Source organism: Saccopteryx bilineata, chromosome 2 (assembly GCF_036850765.1).
Source record: "Saccopteryx bilineata isolate mSacBil1 chromosome 2, mSacBil1_pri_phased_curated, whole genome shotgun sequence".
Taxonomy (NCBI): Eukaryota; Metazoa; Chordata; class Mammalia; order Chiroptera; family Emballonuridae; genus Saccopteryx; species Saccopteryx bilineata.
The window spans coordinates 188,814,843-188,837,801 of NC_089491.1; the positions used below are offsets into that span (position 1 = coordinate 188,814,843).

The following is a 22,959-nucleotide window of genomic DNA, read 5'->3' on the forward strand; positions in this document are numbered from 1 at the left end:
GCATGCCTGCTATTATTAGATTGTGTCATATAAAACTGCTGTTATTCAACCATTTTTTACCTATAAAAATGACAATTTTATCATTTTTTACAAACAAGAAATTAGACATGACTTTAAAACCCAGTAATTATGAAACAAGTTTTCAAAAACTACAGATTGCTCAGCACACATAATTTTTTCTGAGCACCATCTGTGGTTTGGATATTAACTGTTCCTATTTCAACCCAAAAGATCTTTATGGCACCTGAAAAATAATACATGAACACCTCCAGCCTTTGGACGGGCTTGAGAGTCTCTTTCCAATTCTTTCTTCCCATCCAGACTCTGTTTCTGGCCCCTCCCTCTCGACTTCCACTTTGCAGCATTAAGTCCAAGAGCACAGTGTGGCAGGCAGGAAGGCCGAGGGCTGGAAGGCACAGAGGTGTGAGGAAGAATGCAGACCTCCAGGAGAAGGCTAAAGGGAAGGCACACCACAGGAAGGAAGAGACACAAAGGTGGGGGGCAGAGGAAGAAGTGAGAGATACAGGAGAAAGACGCTAGAGGAAGGGCAGACGGGCTGCCCAGACATGGGTGTAGGGCACATGACACCACACTGAGAGAACTGAGCAGGTCCCAGTCCAGACTGAATGAAGGGAACGTTTCCTCTGCCTGACAATACACTTAGTAACCCTCTATCTGAGGACCCGCCACAACCATCACTCTCGCACCATCCCAACACTGCTGTGAACACCACCCCCACCGCCAGACATGTGCATGGGCAACCTCGTGGAACTAAACACCAACAGAACAGAGCCCATGCGAGTACCCTAGGTACAAAAATGTACATGTTTCAGAATGTGTTTTTTTCTGCGATGGAGTACGAAGAACCAAAATAATTGCCCCCTGCTACTGAGACATGAGAGTAAGATGCGAGGTAAATTTGTTGGCAAGTAGAATGAGAAAACTGAGGCAGCTGAATCAGCTGGCTGAGCTTACAGCCAGATGCAGAGTGCCACCTTGTTAGAGATAACATCTAGGCCTCAGCTGTGTTTTGGCTCCAGGCCCAGGTGGGAGATTACCCCTGGAAGGCTGTGGTGGCTAATGGCCCCCTGCCCTGGGGCTGGCCAGTCGGAGGAGACTGCAGTCCTCCGGGGATGTTGGGAAAACAGCTGCGTTGGGCTTGCTTGCTTGCACTTTGCATGATTAGTGTGTAAGCACATGGCACCGCCATGTGTGTCTAGTCTATGTAAAACTACAGGTGCTTGCCCTCAGGGCAGATTGCGAATTGCCTGCCCACCACTACCAGGGGCAGTTTTGCTGTTGGTTCATCTGCTGCCATGAGAAGCAGTTTCCCTGCCTGTGTGCTTGTCCACCATCGTGATACTCTATAAAATGGACCGGCCCAACACTTTGACTCCACAGTTTCTCTACTGTCTGCCTGAATTCAATGTGAACCTACCTGGCCTCGGCCACGGCATTACAAGGGGTACACCTGGAAAGCTGATGAATATTCTATTGAAACCCTCCCCTAAACACCCAGTCTTTAAAAACTCTCTACACAAAAAACCCAGCCTGTGCTCCCTCCCAGAAGTGAGCCACACCTTTCCCTCTTCCAGTCTTTCTCTTCGTCTCCCACCCCCGCAGGCGTGCATTTCCTAAACTCTAAGCATCCTCAGGAGACTGTAACCAGGGGAGCAGTGGGCAGTGGTACCTTATCCAGGCTAACCCCCCTGAACCTGTCCTCACAGCCCTCTTTTCTCCACTCATTTCTTTCTTATAGCATTCCCAGAGAGCCAAGCAGAGCACCACTGTAAAGCCAGTGGCCATCACCATCTTGGCCATGCAGATTCGTATTGTATTCAGGTAGACGGTAAAGGAACAGTGTAGCCAGAGGATGTTTATTAAAGTCTTCTGATGGCAGACGAGCAAACAGGGAAAACTGCTTCTCTTTCCACATGGCTCCCAAAGCCCCAACTCAGTTTCTGGTTCCATAACCCAGACTTATTCCTCAAACTTACCCTTCGGACTCACAGGCCCCACCAATCTCAGCACTCCCCGCCAAATAGGCTGGGTAGAAATACTCCTCTGGCAAACAATAGCAAATAATTGCCTCTTCCCAAGGGTGCAAGCAGACTCTAATTTGCAATCTGCCACCCTGAGCCCCTTCCCAAGGCTGCAAGCAGTACGTACACACACACACACACACACACACACGCAGAGTTCTGCCCCACACCAATGCAAAATACAAGTGAGCAAACCTAACTCACTTGCGGAGGCAGATTTAATGGCAGGCGCAACAGGCACATGACTTCAGAAGGGCCTCGCAAAACCCCAACTTTACACTTTTTTTTAATGACAAGGGACAAGGAGCCCAATATTTTCTTCTGCACTTAGGGCCTCAACAGACCTTGATCCACCTCTGCTCACTTGTTTCACACTTGAAACACATTGGTTTGCCCAACAGCCACCCAGGCCCTCCTTTTGCTTCTTCTATCCTAGGCCGTTCCTTGTTTTACAGCCCCCAGCTTTAATAAACATACTCTCAGGATCGCCTAGACCAGTATTTTTTAACAGCCAGTCTGCGGACTGGTGTTGGTCCCCTAGAAATTTTGTGCCAGTCCACAACATCAGGGTGGTTAACTCTTTCACGAACCAGCACAAAATTTCTGGTGGAAGACAGCAGTCTGCAGATCAGAGGCTGAAAAACACTGACCTGGACTTTGTTTTGAGATTTTTCCTGCACAAAGTCAAGAAGCCAGATGTCACCAGCTGGCTTGAGGCAGACCCGAAGGGCAGCCTCCTGTTCGACAACACTACCAGGAGATCCATTAAGTTGGCAGCCTACCACAAATTGTTCTGTTGTGTTTTGGCATGAACAGCAGCCAGTCTCAATATAAACTTTTTGATCTCTTTATAGTACCACACTTCTTCTATTTCTCATTCCCTATTTTTAAAATTAACTATCTGAAGTAAGATAAAAAATCAACACTCTGAGCACGCCAAGTGGCAGCAAGGTCCAAGTTGATATGCTAGGTAGGTGAAATGCATAATTTTGTTCATATCCAAATCAAAATTCTAAAACATAAGACCAAGAGAGGAAATCAAGGAGAGAAAATTCAATATTCAGAGTCACTCTTCATTGTTCCAGTGATGACTGCTTCCTTAAAACAGAGATATTATGACCTAATGTGGACCACGATAATGTTAAAGGTAAATGCACTGATGATGGCAAGGATAGCTGAATGATAGCACTGACAAAGACTAACTGGAACTCTAAGAGAACACAGTCAGGCTGGAGGGTTTATGGGAGGAGCTAGGGCTTATAAAAGTCTCATACACAATTGTAAAAGTATGCAAGAACTCTACAGCAAGAGCTCTGTGCTCATAATGGAGCTCTATCATTCTAGCTTCCCCTTCCCTCAACTTCCACTTCCCTTGCCACGTCTGCACACACCATATTGTATCCCTTTCTCTTTCCCAAATAAATTCTTTTTGGTGACAAAACACATAGTCAATATTAATTTTCATTCAACAGCACTAATAGTAACAGTAGTAATAGGAAAAGGAAATAATTATTACTAAAAGTATCACAACCATAAAGAACTACTGAAAAATAACCACCCTGAATTAACTGACCAGTTAGAATTACACTGCTTTTTGTGAAAGTTAAAAGGTGACTTCAGGACCTAGCCATTGGCCCTGCATGTGGATGTCCTGGGTTCGGTTCTAGTCAGGACACAGAAAAAGTGACCATCTTCTTTTCTCCCTTTCTGACTACCCCCTCAACCCCCCAGACAGTGGTTTGGTTGGTCTGAGTGTCAGCTTCAGGTGCTAACAACAGCTTGTTTGACTGAGCACTGGACCCAGATGGGGACTGCTGGGTGAATCCCAGTTGGGGCATGTGCAGGAGTCTGTCTCATTATCTCCTCTATTCTGATTTTTAAAAAATTTAAAAAGTGATTTTATATTAAGAAAGCAACTGAATAAAAGTGTAAGCAAAGTTAAGGAGTGCTGGCTATGATATGTGAACACCACATACATGTATGGAAGCTGCCGTATAACAAATAAATGAGACCACTTTGTGAAGAGCCTAAGAACCAACTGCTCAACCTCATAGAGAGGAGCCCTAGGCCACTGGTAATTAACACTGTTATCAAAGCAAGGTCTACAAAACATCTACCGGGCAAAAGGACAAGGAAGCTGACAGGCAAGAGAAGTAGGTGTTACCTAATGCCTGGGAGTCCTATAATAAAAGGGCTGCGAAAGTGAACTTTTTTCACTATCTAGGCAAACCTGAAACGGTAGCTACACAATAATCACTGAGGGAGTTTGTTAAACAGAGATTTATGGGCACTAACCCAAAACTTATCCTTGAATCCCAAGAATTTATATTCTTAAAAGCTTTCCCTGGGTAGTACTGGAGCACAGCCAAGTTGGAGAACCAGTGCTATAGCAATACAGGGAAACTACCAGAGAAGCAGTCTCAATTCATCCCGTATGAGCTGGGTCACCAGGCAAGTTCACTTCCTCTTCAAAGCAGTTCATTTAGTAGATTTCAATATACAGGTTTTGCAGGAGAAGAAACTGAGGAGCACAGCTGAAAGGTCAAGTGACTTGCCCAAGATGTTAAAGCAGGGGTCCCCAAACTACGGCCTGCGGGCCACATGTGGCCCCCTGAGGCCATTTATCCGGCCCCCGCAGCACTTTTGGAAGGGGCACCTCTTTCATTGGTGGTCAGTGAGAGGAGCACATTGACCATCTCATTAGCCAAAAGCAGGTCCATTGTTCCCATTGAAATACTGGTCAGTTTGTTGATTTAAATTTACTTGTTCTTTATTTTAAATATTGTATTTGTACCTGGTTTTTTGTTGTTGTTGTTTTTTACTTTAAAATAAGATATGTGCAGTATGCATAGGGATTTGTTCATAGTTTTTTTTTATAGTCCGGCCTTCCAACGATCTGAGGGACAGTGAACTGGCCCCCTATGTAAAAAGTTTGGGGACCCCTGTGTTAAAGTAAAAAAGAACAAATCTTACCATAAGACTTTCTTCCCGAAGCTCTTTGGTGGGTGGGTGCTCACTATTTAATAATGGAATATATTCTAAACTCCTTTGCAGGGGTCTTGCAAAAACATGACCCCCAACTCTAATTCAACCACCCTACTCCTCAGCTACCCACATCCATGCCCCAGACAAACCAAACTTCTAAGCCATGTTTCTCAGTGGATAGAGCACTGTCCCAGTGCACTGAGATCACGGGTCCAACCCTCCCCCCCCCCCCATTCAGGGTACCTGTGAGAAGCAATCAAGGAGCGCCCAACGAAAGAAAACCACCTAAGTGAAACGAGTTGATGCTTCTCTCTCTCCCTTCTTCTCTTTCTATCTCTCTCCCTTCACCTCTTTCTCTCTCTCTCAATGGGAATTTTTTTTTAAATAACATTTTATTTCTCTCTAATATTACATGTCCAATCATAAAATAGATAACATTATTTTTGAGATTACGTGTCAACATTTTAATAATAAACAGTGCTAGAGCCAAAGTCAAAATCTGAATCTGGATTAGAGTCAAAACCAGTACACCGTGCTGTATCTCTAGAGGCCTTGAGTCATATTTTATTTATTTATTTATTTATTTATTTATTTATTTATTTATGTATTTTTCTGAAGCTGGAAACGGGGAGAGTGTCAGACAGACTCCCGCATGCGCCCGACTGGGATCCACTGGCACGCCCACCAGGGGGCGACGCTCTGCCCACCAGGGGGCGATGCTCTGCCCCTCTGGGGTGTCGCTCTGTTGCTCTGTTGCGACCAGAGCCACTCCAGCGCCTGGGGCAGAGGCCAAGGAGCCATCCCCAGCACCCGGGCCATCTTTGCTCCAATGGAGCCTCGGCTGCGGGAGGGGAAGAGAGAGACAGAGAGGAAGGAGAAGGGGAGGGGTGGAGAAGCAGATGGGCGCTTCTCCTGTGTGCCCTGGCCGGGAATCGAACCTGGGACTTCTGCACGCCAGGCCGACGCTCTACCACTGAGCCAACCAGCCAGGGCTATTGAGTCAGATTTTAAAAAACAGCTCTATAACTGTCAATCCAGCAGCCACACAGCTTCCTGTGGGGGCTGGACACTTGATGTGGCTTATCCAATGCAATGTGCTGTGTGTGGAAAATATACACCTGAGTGTGAGGATTCAATATGAAAAAAAAAAGTAAAATATTTAAATATGTTAAATGATATTTTGGGTATATTAATTTTAATAAAATATATTAAAATTAATTCTGCCTGTTTCTTTTTGCCTTTTTAAGGTGAATACTAGAAAATTTTAAATTACATTGTCGCTTCCATTTATCTCTATTGGACAATGCTACTTCATAAAGTACAGCCTTCCTCTACCTTACTAATAAATCTACTGTGATGACATTAACTCTTCCTAATGCTGATAGAATTGTGGGCATCAAAGACTGGCCCTACTGCTCACACAGAACCTGCTCCCACATCAGACACTCGGATTATTGCTTTGTGAGTGCAGTCCCCCTTCTCTAATGACAGCTGTTGGTACTTCACACATAAGCACCAACCTTCCTTTGGTACTCTCTCCATCTTGGTATCTTCCTCAATTCTGAGGCAACAGGCCTGTAGGGAAAAGTCCCTAAAGGGCTAGGGACTAAATGAGGCACAAAAGAGGAACAAAACAACTCAGTAACCAAGACAAATACATTTTTATTTGTTATTTTTATTTTTTATATGTGACAGAGACAGAGAGAGGGACAGACAGGCAGGCAGGGAGAGAGATGAGAAGCATCAACTCTTTGTTGCGGCTCCTTAGTCCCCTTAGTTGTTCATTGATTGTTTTCTCATATGTGCCTTGATGGGGGAGGGGGGCTACAGCAGAGTGAGTGTGACCCCTTGCTCAAGCCAGCAACTTTGGGCTCAAGGCAGCGACCTTGGGCTCGAGCCAGCGACCTTGGACTCAAGCCAGCGACCCTGGACTCAAGCCAGTGACCATGGGTTCATGTCTATGATCCCACACTCAAGCCGGTGACCTCAGGGTTTCAAACCTGGGTCTTCCACACCCCAGACCAACACTCTATCCACTGCACCTCCACCTGGTCAGGCCAAATACATTTTTAAACAACTTTACTGCTGTGTAATTCACATACCATAAATTATGCCCTTTTAAAGGATACAATTCATTGCCCTCCCAAAGGAACAGCAGTCCCATTAGCAGACACTCCACTGTCTGCCTATGCCCAGACCCTGGCAGCCAATAATCTATTCTGTGTCTGTGAGTTTGCCTGTTCTGAATATTTGATACAAATGGAATCATACACTATGTGGCCCTTTGTGTCTGGCTTCTTTCACTTAAAATATTTTCAAAGTTCACCCATATTGTACCAATAATATTCTATTGTAGGAATATGCCACAATGATCGATATTAGAATTGTTTCCAGGCCCTGGCCGGTTGGCTCAGCGGTAGAGCGTCAGCCTAGCGTGCGGAGGACCCGGGTTCGATTCCCGGCCAGGGCACACAGGAGAAGCGCCCATTTGCTTCTCCACCCCTCCGCCGCGCCTTCCTCTCTGTCTCTCTCTTCCCCTCCTGCAGCCAAGGCTCCATTGGAGCAAAGATGGCCCGGGCGCTGGGGATGGCTCTGTGGCCGCTGCCTCAGGCGCTAGAGTAGCTCTGGTCGCAACATGGCGACGCCCCGGAGGGGCAGAGCATCGCCCCCTGGTGGGCAGAGCGTCGCCCCTGGTGGGCGTGCCGGGTGGATCCCGGTCGGGCGCATGCAGGAGTCTGTCTGACTGTCTCTCCCTGTTTCCAGCTTCAGAAAAAATGAAAAAAAAAAAAGAATTGTTTCCAGTTTGGGGCTATTATGTACACACTGATATACAAGTTTTTATGTGCACGTGTTTTTAATTTTGTTGGGTATCTACATATTTAAGAATGGAACTGAGACCCAAAAGCAAGCTGGCCCGGCAGATGCATGGCTGACAGTCCCATGGCTGAGGTCTCACACCAGTCCGCAGGAATGACTGATCACTCCCGGACACTAGTCTCAGGCCAAACCTAGAAACTGGTTGGAGACCAGCAAAGGGGTTCGTGATGTTGGCAGTTTAATTCCTGATGGCCACCCTCTGCTACTTCAGAAGGCTGCATTTATATTTAGGGCACCAGCTGAAACGCTGAGTTCAGTATCTGCAGAGAAAGTTCAAAAGGAATCTCCACATGGTCTTGCAGGCTGGTTTCCTCAGATACCGTGTGTGCAAGAGAACAGAAAGGCGGAACAACCTGTGCCCAGCTGAGCGGAAAGGCTTACGAGGGGCTGTTTGGGTAGCATATTAAAGGTGCTGCATAAGAAAAGAAAGAGAAATACAATGAGTGAAGATCGGTGTCATTTCAGATATCCACCAGGGCCTCTTTATTCCAAGTTGGATGAAAGAAAAAGACATTAATTACCGTATTTTTTGCTCCATAAGATGCATTTTTCCCCCAAAAGTGGAGGAGAAAATGCCCATGCATCTTATGGAGCTAAAAATATTGTGTTTTATTAAATATTTAATACACCATTTGGTTCAGAATATTTTTTTTCTTATTTTCCTCCTTAAAACTCTAGGTGTGTCTTATGGTCAGATGCGTCTTATGGAGCGAAAAATGTGGTAAGCTTCCTGAAAAACTGCTCTTTTCTCAAAGTTGTAACTGGATCCAGCCATATAATTTTGGTCCTGAGAAGTATACAGGTTCAAATGTGTTTGGAAAATTATGTAAATATGTGGAATTATTGAAAATACACTGCACTGAATTCACTAGGATTCAAGATTATCACAACATTCTTTTCTCTGATTCCACTTTGGAATATAAACTGTATGAAGTTTTGAAGTTCACCATGCCATATCAGGTCACCACAGTGCACGATCAAATAAAGGTGAAAAAGGTCATTCCCAGTCTTTCTATACTTATTCTCCCAGTAAATGTCATCCGATCCCTTTAAGCTTCACGATGAATCATCTAATTTCTATAGGCAACACATGTGGACTAGCACAGATTATACTTGGATACGCTCTTGAAGTTAAGATAAGTGTGCAGACTGTTCAAATTTAACTTCAGGGACTCTGAAATCCAATACACAGAGGAGCCACTCACGGAGTGGCCAGAGAGCTCCCTGCTGACCAAGAATGGCCGCCACTACAACCTTTCGTCTTTTAAGTCTGGCATGGACCAGGCACCTGCCAATGACAGTGATCACACTCGCAAGTCAAGTGTTTCTGGAAAACCAAAGCTAGTGTTGTAGCCACTGAAAGAATTAGGACCTTCACTAGAATTACAAGTGTCCTGGATGCAACAGTGCACAGATAGCTTTTCTTAGTTTTTCACTGACTTCCTCCAAAGCAGCGGTACTAATACGGTATACTTGTGAGTTGGTGATTTCATATTGTTCATAAGAGCTGTGTTCACTTTCTACATGATGGACCATTAAGAGCACAAAAACATTTAATTTGCAAGAATAGGAAAAAATAGAGAAGAAAATGAGTACAAAAAGAGACTAACCTAGAAAGAATAAAATCTCTTTGTCTCTTTTACATTCTTCACTAAGAAGTTTTGGTTGATTTTTGGATCCTCATAAATCTGACCTTATTTTATAAGCATTACCTTCCCAGGAAGCTCTATGGTATATTGATTTTCTGGAACCACTTGATTAACTATAAGACTATGTGTACATGTGTGTATTTATATATACACAGATACACCCATATGTATACATGTATAGTTTTATGTATACAAACACATATGCACAAATAATCACTACATGGTTATGTTGTACAATTTGTTTTATATCTCCACATTTTTTTCTTGCTGTTGCTTCTGGCCAGTTTAATACATTTCATATAGATTTAAAAAAAAGTTCTATAGATTAGGGCAACTGAATGACAACTATTATGCTGTCATGAAAATATTAAACTGTGATGTAGTAACATATATGTATTTAAAGTGTGGTAGATAGAATCATGCCCCCCCCCCGACACACACACAAACACACAACTTCTTTCCCAGAAAGATGTTACATCCTAACCCCCACAACCTGTGAATATGTCGGGTTAAATGACAAAGAAAAATAAAGTTGCAGGTAGAATTAAGGTACTAATCTGATGACCTTGTTACAGGGAGAGTATTCTAAGTTCTCCTGATAAACCCAATAAAATAACAAGTTCTTAAAAGTACAAAAGGGAATTGGAAAAGTGTCTTAGTCAAAGGAAAATGAAAAGGGCAGGAGAGATGCACCATGCTGGTGCTGAAGACTGAGAAAGGAGCCACAGCCAAGGAATGAAGGTGTCTGGAAGCTGGAAAAGGGAACAGATTCCAGAAAGGAATGCGGCCTGCTTGTCCCTTGATTTTAGCTCAGTGAGACTCATGTCAAACCTCTGACTTCCAGAACTGAAAGATAATAAATATATGTGTGAAGTTGCTAAGTCTGTGGTAACATGTTACATCAAAAATGGACAATAGTCAGGCAAACTAACTTTTTGTCATCTTTAATTTGGAAATATTGTACTTTTCTAGTTTCTTTGGTTATATTAGCCCAAAAGAATGAGGTGGGAAATGTTCCCTCCTTTTGGATTTTCTGGAAGAGATTGTGTTAAATTGCTGTTAATTCTTCTTTAAATGTTTGGTATAACTTACCAGTGAAGCCTCCTGGGCCTGAACTTGTCTTTGCAGGGAACTCTTTCTGATTACTAATTCAATCTCTTGACTTGTAATAGGTCACTTCAGATTTTCTATTTCATCTTCAGTCACTTGGATAGGCTGTGTCTTCCTGAAAATTTGTCCATTTCATCTAGGTTATCTAATTTGTCGACATAAAGTTATTCGTAATATTCCCTTATAATCTTTTTTATTTCTCTAAGATGGGTAGTGATGCTACCTCTTTCATCCCTGATATCAGTAATTGAGCTGTCTCTCCTTTTCTATTGATTCGTCAGCTAAAGTTTTGCCAAATTTGTTGCTCTTTTCAAAGGACCAATTTTTTGTTTCATTGGTTTTTTTCTCGTTTTATTTCTCTATTGTTTTTCTATTCTCCATTCCATGTATTTCTACCCTAGTGTTTTATTGTTTCCTTTATTTTGCTTGCTTTGGGTTTACTTTGCTCTTTTCTACTTTCTTAAAATAAAAAGTTAGGCTATTGATTTGTGATCTTCCTCCTTTTGTCAATATAGGCATTCAGAGCTATAAATTTCCCCTAAGCACTGATCTTCTGGCATTCCATGAGTTCTTCCCCTCAATGTATTTTCTAAGTTCCCTTGTGATTTTTTTTTTTTGACCCACGGGTTATTAAGAGTGTGTTCATTTCCACATTTTGTGATTTTCTCAAATTTCCTCTGCTATTAATTTCTAATATTACTCCATTGTGATCAGAAAATCTATTCTGTATAATTTCAATGCTTTCTAAATTCATTGAGACTTGTTCTGTGACCTACTATATGTTCAAAGGCCTGATATATTCTATTCTGAAGAATTTTCTATGTGCACTTAAGAACAATGTGTATTTGGTTGTGTTTGGGTGGAGTGTTCTGTAAATGTTAGTTGTATGTAGTTGGTTTATAATGTTGTTCAGGTGTTCTATTTTCTAGTTGAATTTCTGCCTGGTTTCAATCTGTTATTGAAAGTAAGACATTGAACGCTCCAGCTATTATTGTTAAACTTTTTTATTTCTGTCTTCAAATTTTGTCACTTTGCTTCATGTATTTTGGAGATTTGTTGTTAGATGCACATTTGTAATTGTTATGTCTCCCTGATGGATTGACCCTTTTATCAATACATACTTCCTTTATCTCGCATAGTAATTATTTACATAAAACCTATTTTGTCCAATATTAGCATAGCCATTCCCAGCTCTCTTTTGCTTATTGCTTTCATGGTATATCCTATTTGTGTTTGAATATAAAGTGGGTCTGTTGTAAAGAGACCAAATCATGTTTATTAATTAATTCTACAAATCTCTGCCTTTTTATTGGCATGTTTAGTCAATTTATGCTTAGTGGAATTATATGTGGTATAGGATTTACATCTGCCATTTTACTGGTTTCTCTACATCACATCTCTTTGTTCCCCTATTCATCCATTACCATCTTGTTTTATGTTAGATATTTTTGATTACCATTTTAATTCCCTTGATGTTTCTTTTATTAGATTTTTTTAGTTATGTTATTAGTAGTTTGTAATATCTTTTACATTTAGCAATGTCATTACCTTTACTGGTATTCTTTATTTCTTCTGTGGATTTGAGTTCTTATCTAGTGTCCTTTCATTACAACTCAAAAGATTCCATTTACTATTTCTTGTAGATTAGGTCTGGTAGTAACAAATTCTCTGGTTTTTAAGAATCTTTAAGAAATTTTTTTGCTTTGCTAATACATCTTAATTTTTTCTTCTAATATTATGAATGGCATTGCTAGATATAGAACTCTTAATTAGATGGTCTTCCTTATAGCACTTTGAGTACATCATCCTACTACCCTCTGGCCTCTGTGAATTCTGATAGAAGTCGGATGTTAATCTTATTAAAGACCCATTGTGTATAATGATTGACTTCTCCCTTACTATTTTCTTTGTTTTGATCTTCAATAACTTGACCATTGTGTATTTAGGTGTAGACCTCTGTGTTAATCCCATTTGGACTGCATTGAGTTTCTTGAATATGCAGATTAATGTTTTAAATAAAATTTGACCTGTTTTTGGCCATTGTTTCTTGAAGTATCTTTCTGTCCCTTTCTCTCTCTTCTCCTTCTGGGAATTCCATTATGCAGATTTTGGAACTCACAATGAATAGTCTGAGGTCCTATTCATTTCTCTTTATTCTTTTGGTTTTCTGTTTCTCAAATTGTATAATTTAAATTTCTCTATTTTAAACTTTTCTGATGCTTTCTTTTGCCAGTTCACATCTGCAATGGAGCTCCTCTAGTGATTTTTTTCATTTAAGCTGTTGTACTTTTCAACTCCAGAATTTCTATTGTGTTCGTTTTTGATCATTTCTGTCTCTTTATTTATATCCTCTATTTCAGGGGTAGTCAACCTTTTTATACCTACTGCCCACTTTTATATCTCTGTTAGTAGTAAAATTTTCTAACTTCCCACCAGTTCCACAGTAATGGTGATCTATAAAGTAGGGAAGTAACTTTACTTTATAAAATTTATAAAGCAGAGTTACAGCAAGTTAAAGCATATAATAATAATTACTTACGAAGTACTTTATGTCAGATTTTCGCTAAGTTTGGCAGAATAAGTCTTTATAAAACAACTTACTATAGTTAAATCTATTTATAAATATATTTATAAATATAAATCTATATTTTATATTTATAAATCTATAAAATGTAAAAGATATTACAAACTACCAAGAACATAACTAAAAAAATCTAATAAAAGAAACATCAAGGGAATTAAAATGGTAATCAAAAATATCTAACACAAAACAAGGTGGTAATGGATGAATAGGGGAACAAAGAGATGTGATGTAGAGAAACCAGTAAAATGGCAGATGTAAATCCTATACCACATGTAATTCCACTAAGTATAAATTGACTAAACATGCCAATAAAAAGGCAGAGATTTGTAAAATTAATTAATAAACATGATTTGGTCTCTTTACAACAGACCCACTTTATATTCAAAATATATATATTTTTATTTATACTTTGGTTGCTCTGCTACTGCCCACCATAAAAGCTGAAACACCCACTAGTGGGCAATAGGGACCAGGTTGACTACCACTGCTCTATTTGGTGAGACAGCATTCTCATACTAGCCTTTAATTCTCTATAGCAGGGGTTGGGAACCTTTTTGGCTGAGAGAGCCATGAATGCCAATATTTTAAAATGTAATTCCATGAGAGACATACAATGACCCGTGTACGTTACGCATTATCCAATAAAAATTTGGTGTTGTCCCGGGGGACAGCTGTGATTGGCTCCAGCCACCCACAACCATGAACATGAGCAGTAGGAAATGAATGGATTGTAATACATGGGAATGTTTCATATTTTTAATGTCATTATTTTTTATTAAAGATTTGTTTGTGAGCCAGATGCAGCCATCAAAAGAGCAACATCTCCTAAACTATTTCGTCATCCCTACCCAACCATCCCCATTGCCAGTGTTCTTTCTGCATTGACAGTCACAGCCAGGATGGAAGGAATAAGCCATTGAACACTCGTGGTTTTGGTACATAACGAAGGTAACAAAGAGGGCAAAAAACAGGGAGGGCTACTCACACAGTGTCATATAAAGAACACAGTTTTTCTGTTTCTATTCATTATGAGTAAGTTTTGGATATTAATCCCTTATCAGATATATAAGTGAATGTGTTCTCCCCCCCCCAAAAAAAAAAAAAGAGCAACATCTGGCTCGGGAGCCATAGGTTCCCAACCCCTGCTCTATACACAATTTTATTCTGAACACATGTATAATTGCTGACTGATCTAAAAAGTCCAATCTCTGGACTGTCCCGGGGATACTTCTTACTGGTTTCTTTCTCCGTGAATGTAAGGTGACCAACTTTTTTACAATGAAAAGGAATACAAAAATAAATTGAAGAAAACAATATTGTAAAGAAAAGAAACATTTTATTCATTGCAATAATACACTAATATGAGAAATGCATAATAAAAACATTTGTAATATTTTATATTGTAATTATGCTTACTTGCCTATTAATTTTTAATAATAATTATAAGAAAAAGTACTCATTTAGATACAAATACATCACATTACATGCAATGGATCGACTCTGCATCGATCAAATATGGACATTTACAGATTACTCTTCCAATACCAAAAAGGAGGACATGTAGGAGGACACTTTTCGAGGAAGGACAGAACTTACAAAAAGAGGACTGTCCTCCCTAAAGGAGGACGATTGGTCACCTTAGTGAATGGATCATACTTTCCTGTTTCTTTATGTGCATTCTAATTGTGTGTTAAAAACAGGATTTAAAGTACTGTAATATCACAACTCAGAAATCAGATTCTACCACCACTACCAAAGGTTTATTATCACTCTTTCTTTTTGTTGTTTCTAATGCTGTTTTCCATTTTCTAAACTAATTTTGTAAAGTCTGTTTTCTTTATCACATGCAGCCTCTTAAGTCTCTGCTCAATATGCTTTAGTAGTCAGCTAATGATACAACAGAGATTTCCTTAAATGCTTTGAAACAGTATGTCTCACAACTTTTGCTGAGGGGCTTTATGTGAATGTTGACACAGGTTTTCTGTGCTCTGATGCGCAGTTTACAACTCTGCCTTAGCCTTTTATTCCTGTTTGTGTAAAGTCTCAGTGTCAGCCAGACATGCTAAATTAGGGCATTCTCAAGTCTTTCCTGAGTGTATGCACATGAACATGGGCTTTCTAGGTTTTAAGGCAGGGGTTCCACAGTAATGGGGATTTATAAAGTAGGAAAGTAACTTTACTTTATAAAATTTATAAAGCAGAGTTAAGGCAAGTTAAAGCATATAATAATAATTACTTACCAATACTTTATGTCGGATTTTCGCTGAGTTTGGCAGAATATATCTTTATAAAACAACTTACTATAGTTAAATCTATCTTTTTATTTATACTTTGGTTGCTCCGCTACTGCCCACCATGAAATCTGGAATGCCCACTAGTGGGCAGTAGGGACCAGGTTGACTACCACTAGTCTAAGGAATATGCCAAAGCTTTTCAAAGCCTCTTACGGTTATCTCCTTTCCAATTATTCCTTTTAAGTTTTTTGATCAATTTCTCGTTGACCCCAAGTCAAGAATCCACTTCAGACCACTGTGATGGTATACAATAGCACTATTTTTAAAAATGCCCTAAGGCTATTTACATAAATGAATTGAGTCATTAGAATTCATTTCCTTTGGTGAAATAAAAAGCTCTGAGAATGGCACTGTACAGCAAGCTGCCAGACAGGTCATCCAGCAACAATTTTCAGAGAATAAGGTATTTAAAGTGCCTTGAGACTAGAGTCTCCTCCAATAGTTTTCAGTTTTCAAAGCTCCTGTGGTGCTAGGTTTAAAAGCCACAAAGTTCACTGTTCTTACCAAAATTAAACCTTTTCTCTTGAATAAAAATTCCTTGGATTGTTAAAAGTGGTTAACTTCTAGATTTCTAAAATAGGCTGTCAATTTTTGCCTCCACCAGTGAAATTCTTATAACGTTTCAGAAAAGAGAATTTACAAAATTTCCTCACTCCAACATTTCAGATGTGGTTCCAAGATAATTGGTATTTGTTGGGCAGATAAAATATATTATGCTCACTTTGTTAAAGATGGCGCTACCCACATGGAGGCCATCACCCAGGTGATATTAATGTGTGTTGGGGGCGGGCTGTGGGCAGGCAGAATCCTTGTAGCCTGGGGCTTGGTTTTAGGATTAAGCCTTTCCCACCCTTTTTGATGTAGGGTGGTACAATCCTATCATGCCTCAGATAAGTGACTTTGTATTAGAGACTTCCCTATTTTGTATATTGGATTAAAAGTTATGAATCTACAGTATAAAATGAGGGCAGAATGGGAGCTTACTCTTGGTTCCTGAGATTAGCATTAGAGAGCAGAGCAGAGAGGAGAGCAGAGAAAGGCCACGTGGAGGAGGCCAGGAGAAGCAGCCAAGATGGCAGAGTGTTGAGTGAGAAGCCAGTTTGTGCAGAGTTTGTGCAGGGAGAAGGAAGGAAATGGGGAACAGAGGTGAATAAGTCTAGTGAGCTAGAAACCTTTGATTCTAGGAAACTCAGATAAGTCAGTAGCTTTGTGAGCACTGAATGTGAGTGGGTTTTGGAGCCCAGTGTGTATTTTACTTTGAGTGGGTTTTGGAGCCCAGTGTGTATTTTACTTGCCCGCCGGGTGCAAGCTAGAATTAAAGATAATGGCCCACCAGTTTTGGGCTCCATTGTTTCTTTACCGACTGTCTGAATCCAATGCAAACCTGCATGGGCCAGGCGGCTGTGATAGTGGCCGTGGATACTGGCTTTACAGTATTTTAAAAACTAAAAATTTATTCAAAAAATCCATGATGAACAAAATATCAACATTTTAAATTAAGGTATGATCAGTAAGTATCATACTATTCCAAATGGGAGTCTGAAACAAGAGGAAAAATCAAAGTTTTATGCTGTATTTTGATATTTTGTTCATCATGGATTTTTACACTATTTTTTAAACCATATTAAAATGTTGCTGTAAGGCCAGTGGCCGCAGCCAATGCCAGGCACATGCAGAGTCCCACTGGATCCGGGCAGACAGTAAAGGAGCAGTGGAGCCAAAGGATGGTGGGCCATTCCCTTTATTCGAGTCTCATAAGGGCAGACCAGCAAACAGGCAGGGCTCTCAAGCCTCTCAGCATTCTGAACTCAGCCAGACTCTCAGGCCCCCACCAGCCTCAGCACTCCCCAAACAGGCCAGGAGGAAATCAAGGCTCCCAAACCCCGACTCGATCTCAGGTTCCACAACCTGGACACATTCTCTGGATTCACCCTCAGGACTCCTAGGTCCCCACAAGCCTCAGCAAGGATCTTTCTCTCCGTGTGCTCTCCAGCAAACACAGATCTGGGGACTTCTCCAGCTAACAACAGCCCCTCCCAAGCAGAAAGGCAATCCGCAATCTGCCGCCCAGAGGGCAAGCACCAGCAACCTTCCACAGACTACACACACAGCACTGCCCCAATACAAGTGAGCAAACCTAAAAACATTTGTTTCCCCAACAGTTACTTACTTTCATTGCTCAATTTTCTGGTGTCCCCTTAAATTCTGTACCTTAGGCAAGTGTCTTACAAGCCTCTCTCTCTAGTCTTAACCCTGGAGAAGGGTAATTTTGTTGTGAAGTGCCAAAAGCTACAGAATTAATATTAATATTTTAGGAAATTTAAAGAACATTTTATTAATTTGGGCTAGGTGTGCAGAAAGATTTTATAAGTGTGATTTCTATGCTTGTGTGATTAGCATAAGACCAAGATGGCATTGTGTTGTAAATGCAGAAAGAGAAAGGAGACTTGGATTCCCTGACCTTCCCCCATACCTATGGGGGAAGGGTCAATGGCTAACCAGGTGTAGGGAAAAGAGAATTAAATCTTTTCTTGGGCTAATGGACCATTTGCAGGCATTTGCTCCCATGTAAACCACCCCTTCCCCCTGAAAGCATGTGGTTAATGTATGTATCTCTAAACCAGTGGTAGTCAATGTGGTCCCTACTGCCCACTAGTGGACGTTCCAGCTTTCATGGTTGGCGGTAGCAGAGCAACCAAAGTATAAATAAAAAGATAGATTTAACTATAGTAAGTTGTTTTATAAAGATTTATTCTGCCAAACTTAGCAAAAATCTGACATAAAGTACTTGGTAAGTAATTATTATTATATGCTTTAACTTACCTAACTCTGCTTTATAAATTTTTATAAAGTAAAGTTACTTCCCTACTTTATAAATCACCATTACCGTAGAACCGGTGGGAGGTTAGAAAATTTTACTACCATCAGAGATACAAAAGTGGGCAGTAGGTATAAAAAGGTTGACTACCCCTGCTCTAAACAAAAGGTATAACTTATGCCGTGATGTCAGATTTTCTCCCCTCCCATGTTGTAAAGCCAGGAGCCATGGCCAGGGCCACTATCACAGCAGCCTTCTGGCCTATGCAGGTTCGCATTGGATTCGGACACTCGGTAAAGAAACAACAGAGCCACAAACTGGTGGGCCATAGTCTTTAATTCTAGCTTGCACCCGGCGGGCAAGTAAACACACACACTGGGCTCCAAAACCCACTCACATTCAGTGCTCACAAAGCTACTGACTTATCCGAGTTTCCTAGAATCAAAGGTTTCTAGCTCACCAGCCTTATTCACCTCTGTTCCCCATCTCCTTCCTTCTCCCTGTACAAACTCTGCACCAACTCTCTTCTCACTCAGCAATCTGCCATCTTGGCTGCTTCTCCTGGCCTACTCCACGTGGCCTTTCTCTGCTCTCCTCTGCTCTCTCTTCTAATGATAATCTCAGGAACCAAAAGCAAGCTCCCATTCTGCCCCTATTTTATAGTGTAGATATCCAAACCTTTAATCCAATATACAAAATACGGAAGTCTCTAATACAAAGTCACTTATCTGAGGCATGATTGGATTGTACCACCCCACATCAAAAAGGGTAGGAAAGGCTTAATCCCAAAACCAAGCCCCAGGCTACAAGGATTCTGCCTGCCTTTAGCCCACCCCAACACACATTAATATCACCTGGGCGACGGCCTCCTCGTGGGCAGCATCATCTTTAACAAAGTGAGCATAATACATTTTATCTGCCCAACACATGTATAATTAGGAGTATATAAAAAGCCCCTGAACTGTTTTTGAGGTCTGCATAATTTGGGTCTGTTGCCCTGTGTCAGCCATATGCAGCCGGCATATTTAATAAATTTCTTCCTTTAATAAAACTTTTCAAAACTAATTTGGACTATGTGCCTCTACAAACACCCGTGGATTTGTGGATTTAGCTACTTTACAACATTTGCGCCCACGTGGGGCCAACGGTGTTTCGCATCACCAGGTAGAGGCACCTCGAATCGTGTGGACTCTGCAGGGAGCTGCCCGGGGCCCGCTTGAGAGCCGAGGAGAGGTGTGCCACCTGAGACTTCCAGGGCTCCCGGTCCTCCTGTGGGGTCTGGACAGTTCCCTAGTAGACACCTTCCAGTTTCCAAATTCGACAATTTGGATAATTCGGCAGAGAAAATTGAGGAGGTAGGTGGAGAAACTTTCTGCTTTACCAAACTTTCTGGCTTCCCTTTGAACTCTTACTTTCACTTTTATGTTTGTAACTAGTCTGTAGTCTGTGTCAGACTAGAAGTAGGTAGAGTGGATTTGGGGGCTTTGCTGATTTGGGACTCCGGGGATGTAGAACCCCGGTGGAGTAAGGCTTTCGAGACTATTTTTCAGTCTTTATGTTTTTGATCTGCAGTGAAACAGATCAGACGTGGCTGTAAGTTCGCCCAGGCTTTCCAAGACCAAGACGTCAGTGGAAAGTTTTTAGGTCCTGCCTGGACTCTGGGGGATATCTGCTCGTACTCTGGAAGGACAATTAGTAGGAGCTGAAAGTGACCAGGTCCATCGGCTTCTATCGTGGTTTTGTGTTTGCACATTTGGTCATTATTAGGAACTAAGTGGACCAGGTCCACCAGTTCTGCCTCCGGCCTTCAGAGACGTCGGGTTCTAGAGAAATAGAAGTGAGGACATGCATCTATCTCTAGGAAGGCTAATGGAGGTTAAGTCCATCCAGGATTAGTCAGTCTCACATCGCACTGAATCAGTGGAGGCTGAGCTAACCTGGATTGATTAATCTCAACCAAGACTTCCAAGAGACGTCTCTGTGTTTGTCGAGATCTCATCTCAGTCTTTGCTTTAATGTTTCTGTCTCTAAAACCCCTGGTTAAGAAATCTCTGGTGCCGAGACCTGCATGCACCTGAGAGGCCACAAGGGGAGCCTTCCCTTGTCTGTGAGGCTTTGTCTTTGTTCACCAAATTATCCGGTATCATTTAATTGAAATAGGCGTGCTCATGTGTGGTTGTAAGTCTTTTGTTTAATGTCTAAATGTGTCTGTTTCAAGGCCTGTTTGAGTCTTTTGTGTTAAAACTGGAAGCTTCTGACTTAAAAGCAATCTTAAGTGGCTTTCTTTGTTCTCATATCTACCTTCTGGGAGCTCTGACTTCTCCCCTGAAGGAAAATCACTTTCTTCGGTTGGCTTCTTCCCCTTGTCTTGTGGAATAATTATTATCTCTGTAGTCAATACTTTTATTCTGGGTGCTAGTTAACTATCTGTCTTATATTTTTGTTTTATTGGTGCAATAATTCTTAGATTCTCTTGAAACAAGTTTCACTTTTGTAATAAGTAATAGCAACCAGAAGTTCTAATCCCCGGATAATAAGGACAGTCTGGAATATAGTAATTGGGAACCCGGGTTGTCCTGATCAGTTTCCATACATTGATCGGTGGCTAAATTTAACAATGAATCCACCACAGTGGCTTAAAAGTTTGCTTAATACAGAAGGGCTGGCAAGCAAGCAATTTAAATGAGAGAAAAGCAGAGTCCACAAATTGAAAGTGTTTCTCCAAACTCTGGAGCAAAAGGACTAGCAAGTAAGCAGTTTGAGTGAGAAAAACCGAGCAGCAACGCACCGTGCATGGAGCGAGGGGCGGAGCTGAGGAGAGGCAAACATACACATGCCCCCTCCCCTCTCCAACGTTCTCCATTCTCCGCTGTTGTGCTGCACCAGAGGGCAAACAGTCAACAGCCCGCCGCCTCCAGGCACATGGTTAGGTTAGGATTCAGCCTGCTGTGTATAGAGCAACAGAAAAAAGCAATGAAGTAAGGATAAAATAACTAAAATATAGAATAGGAATTAGTTTCAAATGTCCACCTACTGACCAAAAGAGGTTTGCCCATTTAGAAATTACAGGGTAGGGATAGAATTAAAAATTGAAACTTTGCTTTAGAAAAATCGTAAAGGAAAGAAAAGGAATTTAGAAATTAACAAACCGTAGGTGTGGACCTTGCTGGTTAATTGACAGTTTCTTTAAAATTAAAAATAAGCCCTTCATGAGTTGGGAATAGTGGCTTGTTGCCCCCACTGGTGTAAAAATGAGGAAAAGTTCCAACACTCTCCCGCGGGCGGAGAGGGTGCTAGAGTCTCTCCAAGTCTTTCAGTTTTGTAGAAGACATGGAGTTCATAAGGAAGACCCCCAGCATTAACTATAATAGTAAAAACTGTAAATAGAATTTTCAGGGAATTGCGGGAAAAATTGGAAACCTCATATAGGCTAAAAGCAGCCCATTATTAGGAAGATAAGTTTATAAAAATTATATTTTATTTGCTGCTTTTATTATAAGAAATTAAGCTAAACAGATGCCAGGTGAAGAAATAAAAGTCAGTTGGCTTTTGGAAATGTGAGATCCAAACGCCCGCCCAACCGTGCTACCTCTCTCATGACAACCGTGTCCCTAATTTGGCAGCAAAGGAGAAGGGAACAGAAGTCCTGTGAGAATGCTGCTTTGGGACTGAGCCTGTAGCCTCGCAGTTTGGCCAGGCTGGGGTTCAAGGCAGCCCTCGAGTTGTGCAAAGAGGGACAAACACGTGGAATGTCTCTTCCTTTTCCCCTTCTCCTAAGAACTCTGGCTGGCAAGCTGCCATTCGCAAACAGCTTGTGGGCCACAAAAGGCTTTTTTGCTCTCTTAGGTATAGCTCTCCAACAGAGTGCCAAGTGCGGGCGATGCCTCAGTAGGGAAGGTGCCTACATATATAGTTTAAATTTAAAATTTGGCTCTTAAAAGAAAATTCAGTTATTGTACTGTTAGTAATTGGCTCTATTAACTAATAGGTTTTCCAACCACTGAGTTAGGAGTGGTGATTTGTTTCCCCATTGTAGTGTAAAGAAGGAAAAGAGAAAAAAAGGGGGGTAAAAGTAGCAAGCTCTCAGTTCTTGGAGTCTGCTTCTCTTTCAGGCATCCACCCCACCCCTCATGATTGAAATTACCATAAGTCAAAAGAAAGTTAATATCTCATTGCCAACTGGGTAGTTTATACCAAGAATCTCTTATTGTGTAAAAAAAAAAAAAAAAAGTATTTTCCATGTTAAAATGTATGTTATTTTAAAGGCCTTTTGTTAATTCTTTATTTGCTGTTTTATAGCCCTATAATATTAGAATTTTAGTTTAAATATTAGGAATTGTTAATAATGTCTTCTATATCATGTTTAATTTATTATTATTTTGAAACAATACTGTTCAATACTAAGTCATATCTTGGAACTTCTGGTTAATTGACAGTTTCTTTAAAATTAAAAATAAGCCCTTCATGAGTTGGGAATAGTGGGAATACTTTTGTTGACATTTATTTTGAATACTAATGTATTGAGTTATTCAGCAGCGAAGAGACTCTGGAATTCTAAAGGAGGCACCAAAAAAATCTTGTTTTCTTGATTTAATCCAGC

The 22,959-nt window shown here is 41.0% G+C and overlaps 1 protein-coding gene and 1 pseudogene across 3 annotated transcripts in view; one reads left to right on the forward strand and one right to left on the reverse strand.

Annotated features, from left to right (window-relative positions):
- The window catches only part of MTUS2 (microtubule associated scaffold protein 2), an 829,118-nt gene that overhangs the window by 791,584 nt on the left and 14,575 nt on the right, over nt 1-22,959 (reverse strand). The window lies entirely within an intron of this gene.
- Nucleotides 7,953-9,257, forward strand: LOC136322399 (inactive ubiquitin thioesterase OTULINL-like; annotated as a pseudogene).